The 25,855-nt window shown below is 47.2% G+C and overlaps 1 protein-coding gene across 1 annotated transcript in view; it reads right to left on the reverse strand.

The window, feature by feature from the left end:
• ZC3H3 (zinc finger CCCH-type containing 3) overlaps window positions 1-25,855 on the reverse strand; it is a 1,788,705-nt gene that overhangs the window by 89,877 nt on the left and 1,672,973 nt on the right. The window lies entirely within an intron of this gene.

Below are 25,855 nucleotides of genomic sequence, written 5' to 3' on the forward strand. Positions count from 1 at the left end.
AGAAGGCGGACTAGAGGAAGGTGAACAGCAAAATGAAGAGAGAGGTATGCGATCATGAAGCAAGAACAAGTAGGGTGTATACCAGAGTCAGCATATGGATGTTTCAGATATAAACTAATCAGACAAAGTACTTAAAAGTGATCTGCTCACATTGCTTAAGAAGGGCACGAGATTTTGTCCACAGGAGAACTGAAGTATTACATTTGAAAATTGGGGTGTTTACATTTGTAAGAAAACTCACACTGAACAAATATTTCTTCTTAAATCCAACAAAGAATACAACTGGTGCTACAGTGATTGTATATAATGACTTAACTATCCAAGATATGTATGACATACCACACTGCTGTCGATCTCTGAAAGTGAGGAAGATCCTGTAACCATCACCAAAATACTTTCTGATTTAGAGCTTTGTGCTAGCTTGAGCATAGACAGTGGCCTTAAGTAAAAGTCGAGGTGGCCTCCACAGCTAACCAGTGGGAATAATTTAGAGCCTTTTTTTTTTATAAAGCTGTACATTCATATTTGGACACATGGTACAAAACGTCCACTGTACACTATAGACCGTCACATAGAGACAATTTGACCCCAGCGGAATGAGTAGCTTCAAAGGAACTACATGAAGCTAAATATTTAATTAATAGGGAGGCAGATAATGGAGGAAATATTGTGGTCATTAATTGAGTGGACTATGATAATGAAATCAATGGCCAATTAAATGATCCTTCCTATTACCTAAAATTAGACAATAATCTAATTCTGGAGATAAGCAAACATATTACTATTCGGTTGCTTAATGATGGCAAATATTTCTATTTACTTATAGTTCGAACTAGATATCTATGTCCATACTGGGAGGACCTAGAATTTTGGTATTGGAGGTCCAAAGGAAAGGCTTTCAGAACATGTGGATGACGTTTTATAGCCCTATGTCGATAATCTTCCATCCCACATATCAAACATATCCTGGATATACTGAGTGAAGTTGTATGGAAACCAGGTATATTAGTCACCATGGAAATTCTTGTACATGAATATTACTCATGACAATGGAATCAATGCTCTGAGACATTTTATTGTCTTGAAATACTGTAGGCCACGGTCTGCAGGCAGTAGCTCCTGAAGCCAAGCAGGCTTGAGAGGCGGATGAGGCCTCTGGTCCTGCAGGAGCAGCGCCCCACATGAAAGGAGGAATGGTAGGACTCGCGAGGTTCTTTGGGGAGCAATGGTTGTGGGATCAAGGGGTATTGTGTATGTGGAGGCCATCATTTAGAGAGGTAAATACTGTTGCTTTATAGAAAGCACGTAGATGCAGCAATTGTGTTGACTGAAAACAAACATCATTGTCACGCGTGACATGCAACAAATGGGTCCAATGCAATTTATTATGTTTTGAAAACTGGATTTTTCTTAGCAGGTATACACAAGTATCTTTGCCACAGGATGCTAAAGGCCGGTGTGAAAAAGAATCCTAATCATTGTTTTTAGTAATACGTTTGCATGCTTAGCGTAATTAGAGCGTGAGATAGGGTAACTGAAATTGTTTTGGAAAAGTACATTTTATAATTATAAAGTATGCATTAAAGATTTTACATCTTTACTGTACTTGGACCTCAGTAGGTAATGCTGAAGTGAATATAAGCAGCCATTAAAATTCCACTAGTTTGGTCGTTTTGGCGTGCTTGTAACATGTGTAATGTGTAGAATAACTCACTGAGCCATAAGTCTTGCTTTTAGCAGTCTTAATGTTGTTTTGCCATTTCGAGTGCCAGATGAATGGGGCCAGAATGACTGTGTTTTTTGCTTTTATATTCTATTAGCAGTGTGACGAGCAATGCGCTAGTTTTTGGTCATGTCTGGCCGTATATAAAGGTATAATGCTTCATAAATGGAGTTTTACTGTTCGTGTGTGGTGATGTACATGAATCCCAGAAACCTCTGGCAGATAGTGGCAAGATGTGATCCTCAGCGCTTAATTGTTTAATTCTAAATGTAGCCCTGGGTGACTATAATGCAGATGCATCTATGAGGCTGGCTCCAGAGATGCCTGCGCTGCTGACCATTGCAGAGGGGGAGAGGAATGGATCAACTCTCTAGAAGTTTGCAGGATTGAGCAAGTGCTCAAAAACAGCATTACTGTGAAGATGATGATCCAACAATTTGCACATTAAAAACGAACCAGCTAGCAGGTTGTATTTCAAATTTTACACAGAAAAGTAATGTAGGCGGTGCCCACGTGTGTCGTGACCTGGGTAAAAGGGCACTAGGACCCTGTACCCAACTGGTGGGGAGGGAACAGGAACCGGACACCACTTCCGGTCAGGCGAGTGGGGAGGGCATTCAGAACAAGGAGGGCAGGACGACGAGGGCATGTGTGGGCAGAGCAGCAGCAGCCAGAGCAAATACAATAATAAATAATACAAAGAACCTGACCTGACTCCTGCGTGTTTCCTGGTACGAAGCACACGACAACTGGCGACGAAATTGGGATTTTCAAGGACAGATGTGTGTGCCCAGGTCCTTCACGACCGAGTGACGGAGGCAGGAGCCCACCCTGGTCCACCGGCAAAGAACAGGAGAAGAATCGCAGCAATAGCAGAAGACACCCAAGTGCAGGAAGAAGCGGACCCAGGAGCTCACCCTGGTCCGAGTGCGGAGGAAGAGAAAAACAAAAACGACGCGGGAGCCCACCCCGGCCGCAGTGGAAAAGCCTGTAAGAGGCCCCTGACTGTCGGCCATCAAGCGGTGCACCCATCCGTGCTTCGTGAGCATCGCACGCAAAAGTTAAAGAGGTGCACCCGACTGTATTCGTACCCCAGCTGCCCGCTGCATCAAAAGACTGCAGCATCGCGCGCAAATTGAAAGAAATCTCACGCGAGTACAGCAGCCATTTGGGGGTCAGCATCCAGAGAGGCCATTTTGAGGCCAGGCGACGCCACCGGAAGCCCCGTGATCTCACGAGACTTCGGCGGCCATTTTAAGGTCAGGCAGAATAAGTAGCAAGGGCGGCCAGGCAGCCATTTTAAAGTCAGGCAAACTCAAAAAGGTTACAAAAAAGGGAATTAAAAGGAAAAAACGAAAAAAGAAAATATAACAAAAAGATAGAATAAAGAGCAGAAATAAAGAGACAAATAGAGAAGGAAAGTACACTATCACAGTGTTAACAAGAAAAGGAAGTACGCTCAAACGAGACACGCACCAGAGCTGCACGTCAAACAATGGTTGAACCAATCAGTGACAAGAACAGTACACAAGCAATATTCCGCGGGCCACTTCCATTCAGCCTATCTGAACCACAGACCAAAGTTACACCTTCACCACTGCGTGCCAACAAGCAGAGGAGTCCCTCGACAACTCTGCAACAAGACTGCGCAAATTGGTCACATACTACGAATTCGATAAGTTTGACAATGAACAGGTAATTCGACTGCGCATCATTGAACGCTGTCAGTCTGTGGAATTCCGCACACGAATTCTGAAGGAACCAACCTCGCTGGAGAAAATTCTGACCATGGCCCAGGCGGAAGCGAGAGCAACAACACATGCAAGGCAGATGGAACTGGGAAAAGAAAGAAGAATAGAACAAGCTAACTGCATGATCGGAAGTGGGTCAGACCGCATGACCGGAAGCAATAGAAGGAAAGAAAACACTGCGGTACTGCCAAGAAAAGCGAATGAGAGAATATGTTATAGATGCGGACTTGAGTTTCCACACGTTGGCGCATGCCCGGCAATGGGTCAGAAATGCAGGAAATGCAACAGAGTTAATCATTTTGCAAGCGCCTGCATGGGTGCACAATTTAAAACTGAGCGAGGACGACTAGGAAGACCACGGATGGCAACGAACAGATATGCCAGGCACATGGAAATGGCAAATTGCAGTTTCTGCACTGAATCAGACGGAGAAGCAGTACAAGAGAACGTGGAAAGACTATATCTGATGTCCGATGCCCCTGCGGAAGACAGAGAGCGAGAGCGCATTCATCTCATAGAGAAACATCAGGTAAAGAAAACAACGCCAGTGGACATTGATGTAGGAAGACACAGCACATGATTCGTGCTAGATAGCGGGGCCACATGCAACATAATGTGTGTATCAGAATATGAAAAGATGAAAATAAAAACACCACTATCACCGTCCACTGTTGATGTATTCATCTGGGGCTCGAAGAAACCAGTGGTCAACATGGGGAAGTTTACAGAGACACTGATGTACAAAGACAGGTCAAGCAAAGAAGAAATACATGTGCTACGGGGAGACGACATTCCAGCACCATGTCTGCTAAGAAACGTCACGGCGCAGGTGATGGGTCTCCTCGCAAGGACGTACCACATGTCAGAGAAAAAGAACATTCTGCAAGACTATCCAGCAATACTACAAGGCCTAGGAAAACTAAAAGGACGGGAAACAACACTGCACATCAATGAAGCAATAAAACCTGTGGCGCAGCATCACCGATGAGTGCCGATACACCTGCAGCCACAGGTAGAAGAGGAAATACAAAGCCTGCTGAGCCAAGACATAATAGAGCCTGCAGACGGGCAGACCCATGGGTATCGCCAATAGTGGCAGTTCCAAAGAAGAACACATCCAAGATTCGCATATGTGTAGACATGAGGATACCAAACACAGCGATTGAAAGGGAAAGACACCCTGGACCACACTTAAATGACATGATCAGCTGCCTCACTGGCGCATGCCGGTTTTCAAAGCTGGACCTGTGCAAAGGGTATCATCAACTGGAGCTTGACCCACAATCAAGGTACATTACCACATTCTCCACACACGTGGGCCTGTTTCGCTACAAACGACTGAGTTTTGGCATCTCATTGGCAGCAGAGATATTTCAGGAGACCATAAGGCAAGTAATAAGGCCAGTAAAGAACAGCTTAAACTACAGTGACGACATTTTGGTGTTTGGTCGATCAGATGAGCATGACAGAGCTGTGCGGGAAGTATGCTTGCATCTGGAAAAAGCAGGCCTAACGCTGAATGAAGATAAGTGCGAACTAGGGAGAAATGAACTGGTGTTCTTCTGACACATCTTCTCCAAGAAAGGAATGAGACCAGACCACAGCAAGGTAGAGACGCTAGAAAAAGCGAGTCCTCCAGCAGACGTCGCAGAAGTGAGGTCATTTCTTGGGCTTGCCAGCTACTGTGCTCGATACATGAAAGACTTTGCCACGGTGAGCACACCGCTTCGAGAACTAACGAAGCAGGGTCAGAAATTCATCTGGACACAAGAATGCAAGAAGGCATTTGAGGCCATCAGACATGCTGTAATAGTGGTGGACCATCTTGCCTATTTCGATCCACTGCTATGCACGGAACTGACGGTGGACGCAAGCCCGGTAGGATTAGGAGCAATTTTAGCACAACACATGCCGGGCAGGGACTCTCCACGAAAGATTGTGGCATATGCAAGCAAAAGTTTGTCTGACATTGAGAGGGCATACTCGCAGCCAGAAAAAGAAAGCCTAGCAGTAGTATGAGCATGTGAACACTACCACATGTTCATCTACGGGAAACCATTCACCATCGTAACAGACCATCTGGCCCTGATGACAATATATGGCAATCCAAATGCAAAGATACCGCCTTGCATCGAGCGATGGGGCATAAGACTGATGGACTATGACTTCAAGATCGTGCACAAACCTGGAAAAGAACACAGCCCGGCTGATTACATTTCAAGGCCTCCCTTACCACAGACACCTGAGAACACCTCAATAGCAGAGGAATATCTAAACTTTGTGCTAAAACGGAACACTCCAGCATCAATAACGATAGCGGAACTTGAGCAAGAAACAGGGAGGGATGCAAGAGGTGACAAGACAGCAGAGATGGAGACACGTCAACAACAACAGCATCATGAAAGAAGGAGGAGATGCTAGCATTCAAAAAGATTCATGAAGAACTATCATGATACTAAGGAGCCTGTGTGGTAGGCAACTGTGAATTACAACTCACACACCGTGTGGTATTGTGGATCATAAAATTGAATGTGGTGGGAAAAGGGCTAAATATTGATCATGAACTGCAATTCTTTTTGGGTGACTGAACTGTATAAATGCTGTGGTATATTACATAACTACACTTCTGTTATCCTCTATAATATTTTGTCATTTTACAGGTAACTTGGGATATTATTCTAATGTTATTGCAGAGTTGATGCCTTACCAAGGTTTATTCATATTCCAAATTATTTTTATTTACCATCTGTACTTTGAGATGATGAGTACACAAGTTATAAGTCCGACTGGTGTTTTTGGAGAATCATGAATAGGCCCCTACCTTTCTGAGGTTAATTCATAATTTGAATCAATTTTATTTAGGTATTGTACCTTGAGATTATGTGTATACAAATTAACAGTCCGATAAGTATATTTAGGAATATCGTTTACAGATAACAATGTTTTGAGCAACGTCTCGGTTACAGAATATTCAATACTTTGTTGATATGTATAAAGAAATTGCAATTGGAGTTAGACTAAGATGGCAGCTATCAAGAGTTTATTATAAACTGGAGCTTTATAGTTTACGGCTTTGGTACTTGATGCGATACCCTCTCACAGCTGGCAAAACATAAAGAGGATTTAAACAGTGTAACTCAAGAATATTTGAGTGGAGATTTATTCTGCTAAGGGTGTTTTCTTATGTTGAAATAAGGATATATTAAATCACTGGTAATAGTAAGATGGATGGACATGTAGACAAATATGTTACAGGGGTTCTGAACTGGTTGTTTTTGTTGGCCTATATAACAAGTGTCAATATGACGCTCAACCAAAAGGCTAGAGTGTGCTCTCCTGTCGCAAGTAGTACATTACAAATTGTAGCATTTCACAGTTGGCAAACTATTGTGTGGATTAAGGTACAATCTAACGATTAGAGTAAAGATCCGTAATGTTAAGGGTTTATTTTTTGTGCAACAATGGAGATGGATATTAACATACGGGTTATACTAAGATGGCCGACATGTATGCAAATGAACCACAGGGGTTTGAATTGTCTGTTGTTTGTTTTTACTGGTACTATATAATACGAGTCAGAACGCAAAAGAAAGAAATGAATTTGCTCGGGAGTACTCTCCTGTTACAGGTAAGATGCAGTTGGCTGCAAATTGGTAGACAAGTTGGTAGACTTTTGTGCAGTTTACCTCGAGCACATGTGTGATTGTACGTATTTTAAGGTTCGGAGGGGCACACTTCCCCATAATAAAAGGCTTACTCTTATATCTTGTATATCTTAGGTAAGTGTGGATGAATTAATTAATTTTACATATCATCTACTGCACGCTTCTGTATTTTTCAGTTGATTGACATTTTGAGTTTTACTCTGGTTCACTAACAGATCTTTATGAATATCAATTGGCAGACTGTTCGACATGAGGTACAGGTTGATTTATCTTTTTTCACTTTGGGCATTTCTTTTATTTATGGTCTTCCACCTGGGTCTTCTGGTCACTCATTTCTTTACTTGGAGCATAGGCTGATGTAGGTGAAGTACAGAATGTGCCACAATATGGTGCAAAGAGGTATTTTGCTGTAAAATTGTACTGGGAATTGCATTGTTGAATATAATGTGATGCTGGAGTATGAGGGGAAACTTGATTGTAATTATATATTTACATTTCAGTCCCTTTCAGATATATGTAACACGACTTATGCAGCTTAGGTTCTATGCATGTAATTTACGCTTTTGGATTTTTAAAATTTGTCTTTTAAGTACTAGTAAATATTTTCTAATATTAGCTATGCCTGATCATTTTTAGCCCTGAAGAAGTCGAAGGCATAACACCAGTGCAATGAAACACGTGTTGGTCAAGAAGACGGAATTTAAATTAAAAGGACCAGAACCTTTGTATAGTTTGTTGTTAAATAACTAGGATGAACTGTGGGTTCGGAGGCATTTTCCTTTTTAGTAAAATGTTTGTTTCTTAAAGGTTGTATTGGTGGCCCCCTTTCCTTCTTGAGCTCTGATTGCCAGAATGCTTCTTTGTACACATAGGTGTACGCGAAGATTTCACCCAATCACCATGTAACTTTTTATTTCCAAACTGAGGTGGAATGGTGGGCAAAAAAACGATGGGTTACCCTGCTACCCTGAGTAGTTGCCAATAGTTAAACTTGTTGTAAGCATTACTTCCATCACCTTTTGTGTGTTTGATAAGCCTCTGTGTTGACACAACATTTTGTTTGTTCCTTTGTGATTGCTGCTCCAGTGCTGTGGTGGGTGACTTCCACAATGCTGTATGGACAGACCCATTCATTTATCATCCAGCTTGTAGCCAATGACTGCATCTGCTGCTCAAGTGGTGCGTGCGCCACCATATGGGGTGGTTTATGAGCAATGAGTGCATTTGTGGGCAGAATGGTTTAAAATTTGACCAAGACTGCAGTCCAGTGCGGGATTCTTTTTAAGATGCTCAATAATCCGTAGTTTAGAAAAAGCTGAGATTTTTGAAATCATGGATCCCAGAGAAGGGCAGACTTGCACTGCTCTCAGAGATGGATGCAAGAGAATAGGGACTTCTCTGCAATCAGTCCTTGGAGCTGGAGCGAGACCTTATCCACACACAAGCTGCTATAACCCTACGATCTCTCAAAGTGTGTGGGAAACTTCTCAATATTGGTAGTAGACAACTCATTTGGGGGAGCACAAGAAGCAAACAGCAATTTTCGTAATGAGGTCAATAGTTCCAACCCGTTGTTTGCTCACAACAAACGAGCGATGTTTAGCACATGCATCTGTGAGTGTCCGGTTAGTGTCCTTGGGCCTCCAGAGCGACGGAACCCACACTGCAAGCATTCCATGCAAACATTCTGCCTGTGGTGCCGTACAGGATCAGTGGGTGGGCTCCCAGCCTCTGCTGGTGTTACCTAGAGCTAAGGATGGTACCTGGGTAAACCTTTCAGTCTGACGCTATTGCCCTGAATTAATACCAGCTTGTGTAGTGTGTCTTAAGCAGAAAATTGGGTCCATTTAACCTTCAAATGTTTTCAAGAACTCCACACGCCGGCAGCAGGCCTACAAATACTGTAGTAGTTAACCCAATAATATGCATAAGGCCTTCTTTTAATATAACGCTTTATAATATGGTGAGCCTGCTATCCCGACTTAAAAGCGCGGCTCAGATTTCCTTATTAAGAGCGACTTCTGACTGTTCCACTCGGCGACCCAAGCAAGGCTGGGAACTTCACTTAACCTGTGACACAGCGAATGTGTGTGTGAAGTGAAGGGACTGCTGAGTGCGCCGGATCCCGCCGCCTCCTGCAGGGCCGGGCCCAGTATCCTTTTCACAGCCATGCATTGTAGCGAGGTATCCCGCTCCGCTGTGCGAAGCTATGACATGCCGCTGCCCGCGTCCCACGCAGGGGGACATCAGCAGGGCAGCCTTCTAGTGGCTGCCCGTCGGAGCCTCCCCCGCCCCCCCCCCTGCTCCGCCTCGCGTGAGGCCGCACCTCGGGGAGGGGAGGCCCCCCCCCCATGGATTGTCTGGGGGAGGCGTGCCACTAGGGTGGGCGAGGCTAGACCCCCTTTTTAGGCGCCTCACCCCCTCTGATCTTCCTCTGCTTCCTGCGCCGCTCCTGCTGGCCACGCGTATTCGTCCCGTGCTTCCTGTGTCCACTCCTGTGCCGCGCGAGATTTCTTTCCGCGCCGGGTCCCGGGAACATCTTTTGGATGCTGACGTCGCCATTTTGAGGACAGCATTTCCGTGGGACAGCGTGGACAGGATTTCGCGCACATCGCGTCGGTGCAAAAGGACAGGACTCGCCACGGGACCTCGCGTAGTCAGCCCGGGAGAAGAGCCGTGCGGTGCTGGGGTTAGCGGAGGTGAGGTGTCGGGGCTCGGGCGGGTCTGTTGGGCGGCCCCCGTGGGGTTGAGCGTGCGAATTTAGACCCAGGAATCCTTACTTGGGTAGTGCGCAGTCGATCCTCGGGGGCTGCCTGAGGAGCTGCTCGAAGCTCGAGCCATTCTTCCGACTGCATCTAGGGACCAGCGGGTGTTAGGCGCGGCAGCCGGAGCAGAGTTGCGTCGGGGAGTTAGGCAACAGCGCTGAAAAAGAAGAAAAAAGTGTACCGGCGGCATGAGCGGAGGTTTTTGTACTTGCCGCCTTGGGATCAGTTATGCGTGCGGAGTAATATATGCGAGCACAGCGAAACACGTATGGTGCATAGTGAGGGCAGACATAACGGCCGTGAGTTTAAAAGCGCTACACTAAAAAGAAAAAAAAGGAATTATTTATTTATTTATTTTTTTGGGGTTGGTCAGTAAAGGTACCGTAGATTTCCAGTTTATGGTAGCGCGATCACTTTATCGCGCGGAAGGGGGGGTTTCAATACTTGTTAGCTTTGTGAGCACAGGACAGCGCGCTTTTGAGGAAGAAGGGATTACCAGGTGCAGGAGGTGTAGGCAGCCACCACCGTCTCCTTCGTGGCAGCGTCGCGTTGGATTGTGGTCGGCGTAGTTAGTGCGGCGGTGCGGAACAGGAGCCCCAGGTGAGGTGTCTGGGGCCGGGGGAGCGTGTGGTCGCTGCCGGTGGTTGGCGCGGGGAGGCGTGTGTACTTTCCCCCGCCAGGGGGGTGCCGATCTGCCGGTTTGTTCAGGACCGTGTGCTCCTTTTGTTCCCTCGGGCAGGGGGCGCTATCATGAAGTATTGGAATTACCGTCTTCTTGCCGTCGACGCTGACTTTTAGGGCGCAGTTGACTTCGCCATAATGCAGGAGTTACAAGCACACCTATCCTTCAGTCGTCTCCCCGGCCGTTTTTATTTGGGGCGGGAGGGTTGTGCTTGGTGAGCGGAGTTGGCCTAACGGCTAGAGCGGCCAACCTCGAACCTGTAACCGGGTTCGAGTCTCGGGAATGACGCTGAGCATCCTGTGATTCTGCAAATCACCCTATCTACCCCTGCCTAACAGGGGCTGGCATTTGCAATGCAATCTGTCTCGCTTTGGGGGTTCGACCCCCGGAGCCGGCGGCAAATTGGCGCCTGGAGGCCCTGACGGGTGATTGTTCGCGCTTTACAGGTGTGGATTCTTGTTTGTGCGAGGCGCCGCTACACAAGGGCAGTTTGTCTCGGTTGTTGTGCCCAGTTGTCTGCACACCGCCTCGCCGGCAGCCCCGTGGCCATAAGCCATTGAGGGGGGGCTCACAGTCGGTGCTTGGGTGCTGGCCGGGCGTGCTTGCGGCCCCGGGTGCCCCCCCCCTGCCTCTGGATTTGCATGCGGGGGCTTCGACCCGCTTCGCGCAGGCGCCGGCCTCGCGGCGTGGGGGACATTGGTGCCGCCGCGGCTTTGGGCGGCCGCCGCTGGCGTGCACGGGAGTCGGGCATCTGGAACTGGTGATGGGTTCCGCCGGCCGTGGGGCGCTGCTTCGTGCTGGTGCAACCGGCGGAGCTCGGGCCAGCCCCCGCCATTGCTGCCATGCCCACCTGCCCCCCCCGATTGGGACCGGGCGCGATGTCATGGACGGCACAACCTGTGTGGCTGCATTGTACTATGGAAAATGTGGAGGTGCGCTTGCAATGTCCGCTGGTGGACTCCTCTGAGGCTCTTGTTTGCTGAAAAATGGTTTGCACTGGTTTTTGTCGTACATACCCATTTTGGTGCTTCAAGATTATACGCACTGGAATGGTTGCCTTTTGCTGCCAAACACGCCGAGGCGGGATATGTCGGTGTCTTTAATGTAGGATCTAGATACTGCTTAGAAGCACCGGATGCTGCGTTTCTTTCCGCGGCAATTCCAGGCCTCACATAAATGTCAAGATAACTCGTGTGATTCGTTATCTTCCTGGAGAAAGATCAAGAATTTGTATAGTGGAGGTTTTGACTTCGGTGTAGTTAGTGCAGAGGGTTAAATATGCCAGCTGCAACGTGTGCCCAGTAGATTTCAGAGTGCGTATGATGTAAATAGGTCAGCAGGTTACTGTGTTCAAAAGAGGCATCCTTTGTTACTTGCAATGTATATCTTAAAGCCCTAATAGTCAACAGTGAGCTACGAACGCTCATCCTAGAGCTGCATACACACCACTAAGCATACATTATTAGAACATTGATTAATGTTGCAAAGAGGGTTAATTTGGCTAGAAATCGACTGAGCTTGTGCTTCTCCACACCAAGCAACCAAGCCTGCCAGTAGGGACGACATGAGTCTCCTACACTTTGAGTCCTTTGGCTCAGGTAACATTTCCTATACACTGATTCACATGCATATGATTGATTGGCTCGGCGGATTTTGTGTGAGATGCAAAGTTCTCGGACACCCTACACTGGTAGGAGTGGCGCTATATAACTAATTCAATGCATCTGAGAGTGTGGTTATGGAAACTTGGTCAACTGTTAAAGGGGGCTAGTGAGGGAAACTGTGGTGGAGGCGGCACTGGGGGGGCGCCAACAACATTCTTTCACAGGGCGCCACCATCGCCAAGGCCGGCATCGCAGTTTACCGCGAGAGTGCGTGAGTTCTACAACACTTTTAGGAGCGTGCTGAATTACATTAATCATAACCAGCATAGCGCAGGATACAAACCAAATTATTTCCGGCAACTAAGAATAATTTTCTAGGGATACCCAATGAAACTTGTTTATCGGGCAGAAAATAACAAATTTCAAACTTTACCTACTGAAACTTATGCTTTCCATGCACAACTAGCTAGTGCATGGCCCATTACTATATGCTGGAGAGAACCAGGCCCGAAGTCTCAGCGCCTTATCAACATGCAGTGATTCTGGGAAAATCACTTAATCCCCCCGTGCCTAATAAGAAATGAGGGTGTCCCTGGTGCAGCGTTATTTGGTGCGCAGGTAAAGCGCGCAAACACTCGATACCTTTCTGGTCGTGCAGCACTACCATAAACTGAAAATTTAACTTGAAGGATGTTTCATTCCTGAAAGCCGTGAACCAGATGCCACCATCATTATTCACACTATCGTCCCCAAGCTTTCCTTCGATTCCTGGCTTCATGTTGAACATGCATGGCTTTGATGTTTCTAACGTACCCTTTGCCAGCCACTCGTCGATTTTAATAAGGACGTAGGCCTGGCTGATGGTGATTAAGATAGTCACATGAGATCAAATATTGGTTAAATGTTTGGATTCGGAATACTGATTTATTATTGTGAGTTCCACGCTTAGGTCAAGAGATGCTGCTGCCTTTCATCTTTAGCCTTGCTATTCGGAAACAGCTGGTGTAATGTTTTCTTCACAGTCATAGTGGCAGCTTAGTCTATACAGGAAAGCCAGCAGCCCGAGCTGTTTTGAGACAAGCGGAAGGCCTGGGTTTGTGTGTCATACATACCATCCGTAAGGTTATTCTCTCGCAGTGACAAAGTTATGTGTCCCGAGTGGTGCAACAGGATAAGGGAGGGTATATATATATATATATATATGTTATCTTGGTAGCAGGAGTACAAATGTCAAAGGTTCAGCCTAAAACCCAGTCTCAACCATAATGCAATGGTCAGCTTGTAGAAAGGTGTAACTCGGAAATTGATCTACCAATGTTATTATTGTGAGTCCCACGCTAGAGTAAAGAGATGCTGCTGTCTTTCATCTTTGCATTCGAAAACAGCTGGTGTAATGTTTCTTTCAAATCACAGTCACAGTGGCAGCTTAGTCCATACCGACAAGTCAGCAGCCTGAGCTGTTTTGAGACAAGCTGAAGGCCGGGGTCTGTGTGTCTTACATAACATCTTGAAGGTATTTATTAGTGCGAGTTCCACGCTTAAGTCAAGAGATGCTGCTGCCTTTCATATTTAGCCTTGCTATTCGGAAACAGCTGGTGTAAGGTTTTCTGCAACTCACAGTCATAGTGGCAGCTTAGTCTATACAGGACAGTCAGCAGCCTGAGCTGTTTTGAGACAGGCGGAAGGCCCGGGTTTGTGTATCACACTTAACATCTTTAAAGTTATTCTCCCTGTTCCACAGGGAGGCAAGGGAAAGCCCAGAGTGACATGGTCTACCGAGACTTAGCCTGGCTTGCCTCTTCCGCGACCTTTTGAAGTTCGTTGATTTATTGCATGAAGGTGCCAGAGGCTGTCAGTTGTTTGATAGGCACCAGGGCCAGATGACATGAAAGTGCATTGTGTGCTGGAAACTAAGGAGCGGGTCCATCTTAGTAAACACAATGAGCTGTAAATATTTGGTGTCGCTCATAGATGCCCTGTGTTGGGTGAATGATATCGGACGTGAAATGTTCGCCTTGGCCACGTCACTGCCCCCCAAGATTCAAACTACATGTGGTGTGCCCCAAGGATACTTTAAATGGGTACACTGCAGTGGAACAAGGTTTATCACATCAGGTCCCAGATGTTGGAACTCCCTCCTCTAGAGATTAGGTCCTTCACAGACCTCGTGACTTCCCGCAAACTCCTAAAAAACATGGTTAGTTGGACAGGTATGTGAGTAACATACCACTCTAACGGGTTTCAGAGCAGCGCCAGGAAACCAACTTGGTACGTGTTCCCTACAAATTTAGTGTAACATAACAAATGTTGGTGTGGATTTCATGATCTTTTAGGAGCAGAACAGAATGTGCTTATGCACAAAAATATAAATCCGAAAACGGAGCTTGAGGAACCACACAGGAGGTTACACAAGGTGACAGCAAGCCATACTTGTTGGAATAAACAATGAATACGAAGAAATTACACTATTTGGAAATTAATTAAATATAAGCCCACGAGTTTACCAATAGTTTGGACTAATAGTTATAGTTCAAGGTGAGATAAGGTTACCTCATTTTACAAATCAATTCTAAGTAATTTTAGTTCAATGCATCAGTTAATAACATTAACTAACAACACCATATAACAAGCAATAAACAAACGGTGGATATTAACAGTGCCTGTAATATGTATTTGCACATAGGTTCATAATTGTTGTGGACAGCATCATGTCGTATTACGGAAATAAACGTTAATTGCAAGCAAATTAAAAAGTAGGAATGAATCAAAATATTTCCATAATATTTACCTCAGTTTGAGTTTATATGAACTGTTGAACGACAAGGCTGGAATAAGACTCCATCAACTACTGTAACGTAACTTAATTTGGAAAATATTCAATAAAACCTGTACTACCGGGTTAGTTAAGATAAATCACCAGAATGCCTGGCCATTATCGGCAGCAGAAAGGCTAATACAAGGAGATTTTGCTGAGATATCGGTCACTTTGAAGTAAATAATAGGATAGTAATACAATGGGAAGGAACCAAAAGTTTGGAGTCAATGGCTGTAAAGGTAAATACGGCAGAGTTTGCACATATGTGCCCGATTGTTGTGGTTAGCATTAGGTTTTGATTTTTATAACTGATTTGACTTTTACAAAAAATTAGTGCAAATTACATGTCGTCTTCAGGAAAGAAGCTTCAATTTTAAGGAATTAAAAGTAGGAATGAACCGAAATATTTCAATAATTATCTTAGTTTGATTTTATATGAACTATTGAAGAATAAGGCTAGAATAAGACTCCATCATCTAAGTTAATGTAACTTCACTCGCAGGAATATTTAATAAAACCTGTATTATTTGGTAGTTAGATGATCCCCAAAATGCTGGGTCATTATTGGCAGTGGGGAGGACAATCCAAGGAGATGTCACTGAGATTGGTCATTGAAAGTAAACAATTGGATAATAATACAACGTGAGAGTAAGAAAATGCAAGGTTAATAGCCAAAAAGGTAATACGGCAGTTAGCAGTTAACCTGTTAATTTGTGTATTAGCATGCTGTAGGGAGGCGAGATTGTCTCAGCGAATCCCTTGCCAATAATGCTGTCACTAGCTAAGTTTGTGGCATTAACCATTCAGGGGCAGTGACGTGAAGCAGCCAGGGACAGTGAGCGTATGTTTCCCGTGTGCTGGGTGAGAGTACAAAGACAGAGGCTGTTGCCCCCATACCGTCTGATGTTCACAGCTTTTAGTGCCCATCCCATCATTAGACACCCGTGATGTCAGCTTGTGTGGATAAACGTAGGGAAGGCAGTTAACTCACACGTTACCTCCATCCTGCTTTACTGGGGCTTAGCTGTTGGAAACACACTTCCAAGCCAGAATGACCCTACTTGGCCCAATTGAAAATCTCAATAGGATTTCATGCTATATACGCCAAAGCTAGCTCGTAGGGGCTGGGCACCTATAACAGCGAAGGGAGGAAGGGGGGGCTCTAGCAGCGACGGAAGCCTCCCCAGAGCTGTGGCGGAGTTACAGGGCGATCTGGAGGCAGAAGGTTACAGTAAGGGTACCTCTGCGACAGGCGGTACAGTAAGGGTACCCCTGTCCGGCACAGTAAGGGTGCCCGAGCCAAGGTCCGGGAGCCAAAGGAGGTTCTACGAAGACCGCGACGGCGCCCCGTTAGTCCTTCGGGCGGTTGGGGGGCCTGACCAACCGGGGGTGTGCCACAACACGCTCCGCCCCCGTCAAAAGGGGCGGGAGTATGCGTCAGATCACGTGATCCAAAGGATGATCTGAAAATATGTGCCGCACTGCAGGGCATCGACCCACCGTGCGTGCTGGCTCGCCAGGCTGGCGGAGCAGCGAGGGGCTGCTTGCCCTGGATCGCCCGTAAGATAACCCACTTATCGTCATACTTATGTTGTATGAAATAAACCTGCAGCAGTTCTTCACCCACAATGAAAGTGTCAGTGTAATCTATGGGTGACGTCTGTGCATGCGTGTTGAGTGGAGCGGATGACGGTGTGGTCACTATGCCGCTGCCCGCGTCCCACGCAGGGGGACATCAGCAGGGCAGCCTTCTAGTGGCCGCCCGTCGGAGCCTCCCCCCCCCCCCTGCTCCGCCTCGCGTGAGGCCGCACCTCGGGGAGGGGAGGCCCCCCCCCAATGGGATTGTCTGGGGGAGGCGTGCCACTAGGGTGGGCGAGGCTAGACCCCCTTTTTAGGCGCCTCACCCCCTCTGATCTTCCTCTGCTTCCTGGCCACGCGTATTCCCACCCTTTCCGCTTACCCTGCGCAGTGGAGGTAGCGCGCTATTGGAATGTTTTAATGTTTTTTCTTGCGTTGCAGGCGGAGTTACAGGGCGATCTGGAGGCAGAAGTGTACAGTAAGGGTACCTCTGCGACAGGCGGTACAGTAAGGGTACCCCTGTCCGGCACAGTAAGGGTGCCCGAGCCAAGGTCCGGGAGCCAAAGGAGGTTCTACGAAGACCGCGATGGCACCCCGTTAGTCCTTCGGGCGGTTGGGGGGCCTGACTAACCGGGGGTGTGCCACAACACGCTCCGCCCCCGTCAAAAGGGGCGGGAGTATGCGTCAGATCACGTGATCCAAAGGATGATCTGAAAATATGTGCCGCACTGCAGGGCATCGACCCACCGTGCGCGCTGGCTCGCCAAGCGGGCGGAGCAGCGAGGGGCTGCTTGCCCTTGATCGCCCGTAAGATAACCCACTTATCGTCATACTTATGTTGTATGAAATAAACCTGCAGCAGTTCTTCACCCACAATGAAAGTGTCAGTGTAATCTATGGGTGACGTCTGTGCATGCGTGTTGAGTGGAGCGGATGACGGTGTGGTCACTATTCTCACCGGCACGCAGTAAACGCCTCTCCCCCCCCTTGGCCCTGCCGACGTCAATGACCTACACTTGTGGATAACTGCTGCCCTGCTCCTGCGCAATGACACTTCACAAAGAAACCCGGGATCGAAGCAGCGACAGGTGGGACAAGCAAGGAACTGACAGTGCGCTGCTGCAGGGGAGAAGCCTGGCGTCCCCTGACAACAGCCACAGAGAAGAAAGACTAACAGGCGGGACCCAGGACCGTGTCCGACTCTCAGCAAGCCTAGGCAGCCAAGATGGTCCCAGAGGTGTTTCCAGAAGTGGGCTTCAGCATCCTCCCGCCACATGAAGCTCTCTCCGAGGGCTGCACAAACGCACAAGGCCCAGACTCATGATGCCGCCTTCTGTGGCGCGAGGGATTGGCCGCTTGAGTTGCCTGCTCATGGTGGGGTTTCCTCCAACAGAGGGGCGAAGGAGGGTGGGCGGCTACAGCACCCCAAGTAACACCAAGCTCTAGTCGGTGTCCAGAGGGCGCGTGTTTCCTTCAGTAGCTGTGTGTCTGAAGGTATCTGCCTGTATTTTTGTCACAGTGACTCTACCCGAGTGAGAGGACCTAAGCTTTAGTCTAAGCCCCAGTGTTAATGCATCCTTGATCTCTGTCATACCTGGCCCAGTGTCCCTCTTCCCCATCTCAGTGAGGACTCTCCCTCTTGGAGTCTCAATCCCGCTCTTTACAGGGTACGCGTCTCCTCACCCCAGTGCCAGTCTAAGTCCACCTGGAGTCCATGACGCATTGTCAGTGTGTTTCCTGACTCAGTCTAAGTGCAGTTCAAGTACTGGTGGCAGTTTACGTTCTGCCCCAGTGACTCCATATCGACGGAAGACACATTTAAAGCATTCCATGCAACCATTATACATTTGATGACTTATAGGATCAGTGAGTGGGCTCCCAGCCTCTGCTTGTGTTACCTAGACCTGAAGGATGGTACTTGCGTAAACCTTAAGCAAAAAGCTAGGGCCCATTTAACTTTCAAATGTTTTCAAGAACGCCACAAGCCAGCTACAGGCCTACAAACACAGCTGTAATTAATCATAATGGATCTTACGTTTTCGCCTAGAGCCCGCCCATTACTTGGCTCCCACGTCACTCAATTCCTTGGTTCCTATAGGTTCCCACCTCCCGCTCTCCAATTCTTTCCCACACTCAAGCCTCGTGATGCTTGACCACTCCAAAATCCCGCCAGCGCCCCTGCTGTTTTTAACATGTTTCACAGCTGCACGGCCTCCTGTACAACCTGGCTTAAAGGAGGGGGGGGGGGGGGTACAATGACACAGTCAATGCTGTCTGCGCCATAGTGCTTTTTCTTTTTTACTTAACAGACCTCTACTGAGTCAGCCTTTCATGCTTTCGTCAGCTGGTGACGTCCGACACAACGTCAGGACCTAACTCCTTGAGATGTCTTGGAACTTTTTCGTAAAACTGGAGTTCCAGAAGAGACTACCTTTGCTATCGTTAACAGGCTTCATTTTATTATTTCACTTAGAATGTCTCTCCAGCACCCTTTTAGCAGGCAACAAACTCAGAGAAAGGCTGTCAGACATGTGAAATGACAAAAGCTATTTTTTTCATTTGTACGTTATGAGTTCCTTTTAGTATGTGCAGTATGACTGTGTACATTCTGAGAATGCAGAAACCGAATAACCTGCTTTTATGTATGTATTTTAGGTGTTTGATACATGTTTCTGCCTCAAGTCACCTCGGAGTTCCATAACTTAATAAAGTAACTGTCTTGAGGCACACACACTCCTCTATATGGTCAAGGAACTTCTTGGTGAATTGCAATATCCTTAAAATGTACAGCAGGGGACACTTTATCCCATATATAACAGAAGTGAACCTGCTATCCCGATATAAAAGTCTATCTCTAATTTCATTATTACAGGCCACTTGTGAGACACCTAGTAGCAAGTAATGAAGAAATGACATAACTACTCCAATCAGAATATATTTGCGAAATGATATATAGATTTATCTCAGCTGCTATTGGCTTAAGGAGGTTAGTTGGGAAATAAGATTTCGTTGTATCTGTTATTGATGGACTAATATCAGGCCAGTTTCCACCCATTGTTTGAATTTTAAATTTTTCTTGAAAGCCACAGAAAACAAGAAAATAAATTCTTATTTATTGGAAATTTAAGATTCAGTAGTAAGCCACCATGCACTTTAACGGTTTGTTTGAAACTGGTATTTTTAATGGAACACTTTATGCAATTTATTTAATGTGTACATGCTCTAGTTTGCACATTGCTGTTCAGTCAAGAAAGTCTGCACTGAATAATGGCACTGTGCACTTTTGAAAAACGACGATTATTGTGTGTTACTGATAAGGTCCGGTGCTTCTGAAAATTGAGAATCGAAAATGTTTTATATATGTGCTTTACCTGGGTCATTTGTTCGTGGTTGGTCTTATGTTCTTTTTTTCTTTTAACCTGTCTTTTAAATATTCTTTATTTCTGTGTGTATTTGTGACTTATTATGGTTTATCAAAAAAATCAAATAAAGTTTACGAATTGAATTGACATAGCTGCTCAACTGTAATACATTATTACAGTTGAGTTCTGAAGTGACAAGACCTGCTGCCAGAGCCAGCAGCGAGGGTGAAACACAGGTCACAGAGTATTATTACAGCTGCAGTTTAAACAAGGAAAACGGGAACTGGCTCTTCATTGAGATATGTTTTATACAATAGAAAAAGTGATCAACAGAAAGGAGATGGTTTGGTAGCATGTTTATTTTTTTACACATCTTAGGTTATTACAGGAAAGATAGACTCTTCTGTATGTGTCCACACAATCTGGGGGATAGCATTTTTTAAGCTGATGTTCAATAAATGATTCTAATATATTTTTGCAAAAATTACTAACTGTTTTTACGTGTGTTTAATTTCGCAGGACAGATTCTGCTTTTATTCTTCTTGTCCGCTATCAATATAAAAGAGCAAGACACCTGGGATTTAATAGGTTTTTGGGAAGGGTGATGGTGTGATCTTTCTATTATAAGGAATAAAATACCCTCTGCCATACAAGAAAAGGAAATTGCAAGTCACTTTAGAGTTGCCTGATGTAATAAAAAGAACTCAGCCTTCGGCCTTGTTCCAGTATATGGTCATGGAACTTCTCAGTGACTTACAGTACCCTTGTAATGTATCCGGGGTACTATATTTCAAACATACCACGTTTGCCTATGTTACTATTGCCTAGTATAACGATCCTCACTCTCCCCACCTCGTTAGGATGGAAGACTTGAGTCAGAGTCAGCCTTGCCATGATACCAGCTCATGCGGATCACTGTCCCATCCCGTTGGCTATTTCAAAGGTTTTAGGGTAAGACTCTTTGGATGCAAGTGTGATGCAGTAATCCATTCAGACATAAAGCTCTGTATAGACACCTGCCTCGGAGTCGGGATTAGCTGAGCCTCTCTCCATCTCATATGAATATAAATCATTTCCTTGGATGGAGCCTTCCCTGCGTTCATTGCCCCATCCGCTCCCATGATGGGGCGTTCTTCTGTGCGTCTCTCATTCCCTGGAGCACTGTACACAATGGGGCTTGGCTTTTAAGGGATACTCACAATGTGGTAACTCAAAACGTCAGTCTCTTTCAAAACCACAAATCTCTTTCCTGCGGGGTCTTGAGATGTATTATATCATGTGTTGCTCTATTTTTGGGGGGTAAGATGATAGGGCAGTGGTCAGGTATGCGAACGAGGAAGACATGTGCAATTGGTTTCAGTACCTGAATGTTGATCATGTTACAAAAAGCCCTCATACATGTCAGAGTAGGTGTTGGAGTAGAAGGAGGTTTGCCAACTGGGGAAAACGTCATCAGATTCAGAACCAGAATGGGGTCGGAATTAACGAAAGCAGTCTACAGCTAGCTTACGCAGATTAGGGTGGGGGGGAGGTGGGGTCTGGCACGAGGCCCTAATCCCCCTACCACATCTTTTAAATATTGCAGACAGATAGAGAGCTGCCACCAAGATTTATTCAGACTTTGGGCCACAAGATAGCGCAGTCCCTCACCCCACCCTGAGCAACCCAAGTATGATGGAAAATAGTAAATGTGTGACTACTGCTGTCAGTTTTTATGAGCCCCAATAATCTTATTCACAAGCTTTATAAAATTTTGATCGCTTTAAAAAGGCTGGAGTTTGACGACGTGGGACGCCTCCTGAATACCATTAAACACAAGCATAAAAAGGAGGCGTTGAGGTAAAAACACGACAAAAAAACACATGGCGGCATTTCCACAGCTGTGTCAGATACTCATGTGACTTCCTTTTGGTCCCTTGTTCTTCGGTTGTGAACCCATATTTATACATTTCCCCTATGTTCTGCATTTTGTTATGTAATGAAAAAAGTCCCCCACTCCTGTTCCAGCATGCAACCAGCGCCAACAAATCTTCTGAGAGGCGGCGATGAAAGGGGGCCAGCTTCCTTGCTGCCCTCGCGAGAGCACATCACTGCTGCTTGCAGCCGTTGTGATGGGTGCCCTGTGGCTCACTGCTACATGTGTCATCTGGGCCTGCAACCCCTGGCTTCTTGTTTAGAGGGGGGATAACAAAAGGGTTGTTTGAGATGGCTTCCAGGCTGATAGCCCAGGTCACAGAGGGTCTGGAATCAAGGCCATGGACTAGACAAAAATAGACTGCTTAACTGGCCCTTCGTCTATCACATTGATTCCGCGTTTTTGAAAAACACGTTAATCAGCAACTATCAGTGTTTTTAGTAACAAATGGTCATCTCCCCCCTCTCAATCTGGAGTCAGGGCTGGCCACACCACAGTCTACTCTGCTTGGAGCGACTGAACAGTTCAGGCTCCAACTAGATAGGGGTGGCACCGCAGCTCTGATTCTTCTGATCTCAGTGCTGCGTTAGACTCTGACTGGAGGACATGGGTAGTCAAGATCTGATCCAGACTTGGTTAACTGCATTTTTACATGACCGCTCTTTTCAGGTCTCTACCAGAACCTACATTTCCAACTCCTACACTTTATCGTCAGGTGTACCTCAGGACTCGGCTCTCAGCCCGACCCAATTTAACATTCATGTACGACCTCTGGCTAATTTAGAGAAAAACTGTGCTCCCTCTCTCCCAAGGAACATTGCTTCTCTGATACTCTTAATGAACAAGTTACTTACCTTCGGTAACAATATATCTGTAAGAAACATTAGTTAGTTAGATTCCTTACCTTAGAATATCCCCAGGCGTCAGGCTGGATCCAGAAAGATTTTTCATAAGCAATACCCTTGCGCGTCGCTAGGCATCGTCTGCGGCTCCGCGTCCGTCGTCGTGATCGCCGGGATGACGATGTCAGAGTACTTAGACGCCGCCCTCGCACGTTGACGTCAGTTCTTGTACATAGCTTTCCGCGCCAGGAATGCAGAGCCATGCAAGAAAGCGACACTGGTGCCAAGAATCTAGTGCCCTGAAAGGGATGACCTTAACCCTAGATATCAGTTCGCAGAACGGGGAGGATGGGTGGGGTGGTAAGGAATCTAACTAACAAATGTTTCTTACAGATATATCGTTACCGAAGGTAAGAAACTTGTTTATCTGAAAGAAACACGTTAGTTAGATTCCTTACCTTAGAATAGATGCCCCAGCAATACCAACCCCGGTGGTGGGTCTGCGAACCAAGATCATACCAGGAAGTCCTGGAGAACGGAACGGCCAAAGAAGCCGTCTCTCCGGACTTGGCTGTCCAGACAGTAATGCTTGGCAAACGTGTGCTGCGAGGCCCACGTTGCTGCCTGACAAATGTCCTGCAGAGGGACTCGCCATCCCAGGGCAGTTGTAGCCGCTGTGGCCCGAGTGGAATGGGCCCTCAGCCCCACAGGAGGTTCCTTCTTAGCCAAGGAATAACAGGCCTTAATGCACAAAATGACCCACCAAGAGATGGTTCGCTTGTGCACCGCCCGCCCCTTCTTAGCACCCACGTAGCCAACGAAGAGTTGGTCGTCCACCCGGAACTGTTTCGTGTGATCCAGATAGAAGGAGAGCGCACGTTTTGTGTCCAGACGGTGGAGCCTCTCTTCCTCTTTCGTGGAATGCAGAGGCGGAAAGAAGGTGGGCAATGTAACAGACTGGCCGATGTGAAAGGCAGTAACCACCTTAGGGAGAAAGGAAGGACGAGTCCTGAGAACAACCTTGTCCGGATGGACAGAGAGGAAAGGAGGTTTAGAAGAAAGAGTCTGGAGCTCACTCACTCTTCTGGCAGAGGTGATGGCAACCAGGAAAGCAGTCTTAAGAATCAGAAGACGAAGAGGACAATTATGAAGTGGCTCAAAAGGAGCGCACATCAGATAGGTTAGCACCAGGTTCAAGTCCCACTGAGGCATTACGAAAGGGACAGGAGGAAACGTGAGTAATGCCTTTAAAGAATTTTAGCACCAACAGGGGACTTGAAAAGAGAAGGCTGATCAGGAAGCCGTAAGAAGGCAGAAACAGCTGAAAGATATCCCTTGAGGGTGCCCAGAGCAGAGCCCTGCTGGGCCAGGGCAAGGGAAAGAAAAAAGATGAGAACTTCAGAAAGAGGGGCGGAAAGGGGATCCACAGCCTTTGCTGTGCACCATGCCACAAATTTGTTCCACCTGCAGGGGTATACCGTTTTAGTGGAGGGACGCCTGGCTGCCAGAATGACATCACAGACTTCAGGAGGCAAGTCAATTGGCATCAACAGTCGCGGCTCAATCTCCATGCATGGAGGTGGAGGCTGGACAGGTTCGGGTGGAAGACCGTCCTCTGCTGCTGCGACAGAAGGTCCTCCTGAAGAGGCAGTCGAATCGGGGGATCGATTGACAGACTGAGTAGCTCGGGATACCAGTATCTTCGTGCCCAATCTGGAGCCACAAGGATGACTTGGGCCCGGTCGCGCCTGGTCTTCTTCAGCACTGTGGGCAGAAGTGGTATAGGCGGAAAGGCGTACAACAGACCGCAACTCCACTTGCGACGAAAAGCGTCTCCGAGCGAGCGCTACCTTGGAAACTCCAACGCACAGAACTGATGACATTGCGCGTTCTCGTCGGTGGTGAATAGATCTAACCAAGGCTCTCCCCATCGCTGAAAGAGGCCTTGCGCCACGTCCGAGTTCAGACACCATTCGTGATCCATCATGCACCGGCGGCTGAGTTCGTCAGCCCTGGCGTTCAGAGAGCCCACCAGGTGTTGAACCCCACCCCGCCCTGTTTGTTGCAATACCACATGGCGGTGGTGTTTTCCGTGAACACCTGCACTACACTTCCCTGTACAGAGGGAAGGAATGCCTTCAGTGCAAGCCGGATTGCCCGCAGCTCCAAAAGGTTGATATGGACCGGGATTCCGCCAGAGACCAGAGGCCTCTGATCTCTGCCTCTCCCATGTGGCCCCCCATCCCAGGAGGGACGCATCCATCACCACTATGTGCTCCGGTTGGGGAAGGGAGAGGCATCTGCCACTGACCCAATCGCGGTCCGTGAGCCACCACGGCAACTGTCTTGCAGTGCCCTGCGAGATCAGGACGTGGTCGGACAGGTTGCCTCGATGTTGAGCCCACTCGAACTTCAGGTCCTACTGCAGAGCCCGCATCCGCCACCTGGCATGATGTACCAGTAGGATGCAGGAGGCCATCAGACCCAGCAGCCGCAGGACCAACCTGAGCGAAACTCGGGACAAAGGCTGAAAGATCGGAATCAGAGCCTGTATCCCGAACCCGCTGTTCTGGAGGATAGACCCGAAACAGCGCCGAGTCCCGAACCGCTCCAATGAAAAGATGCTTCTGGGAGGGACTTCGGCATGTTGATAGAGAGCCCCAGCAAATGCAGGAAGTTGGCCGTAGTCTGGAGGTGGGAGACGACTGCCTGGGACGAGCCCGCCTTCAACAACCAGTCGTCGAGACAGGGGAAGACTGGAACCCCTAATCTGCGCAGATGAGCTGCGACCACCGCCATCACTTTCGTGAACACCCGAGGGGCACTGGTGAGGCCAAAGGAGAGCACGGTAAACTGAAAGTGCTCTTGGCCTACCGTCAACCGCAGGTAACGCCGGTGGGCCGGCAGGACGGGGATGTTGAAATACGCGTCCTGCAAGTCCAACGCTACCATCCAGTCTCCAGGGTCCAGGGCAGCCAGAACCTGAGCTAAGGTGAGCATCTTGAACTTCTCCTTCCGGAGGAAGGTGTTGACGCTCCTGAGGTCCAAGATAGGGCGTAGGCCCCCTTTGCCCTTCTTGGGAACCAGAAAGTAGTGGGAGTAACAACCCCGACCTACTTCTGGGCCAGAAACGCGCTCGATGGCCCCCTTGGC

This window comes from Triturus cristatus, chromosome 5_1, assembly GCF_964204655.1.
Source record: "Triturus cristatus chromosome 5_1, aTriCri1.1, whole genome shotgun sequence".
Taxonomy (NCBI): domain Eukaryota; kingdom Metazoa; phylum Chordata; class Amphibia; order Caudata; family Salamandridae; genus Triturus; species Triturus cristatus.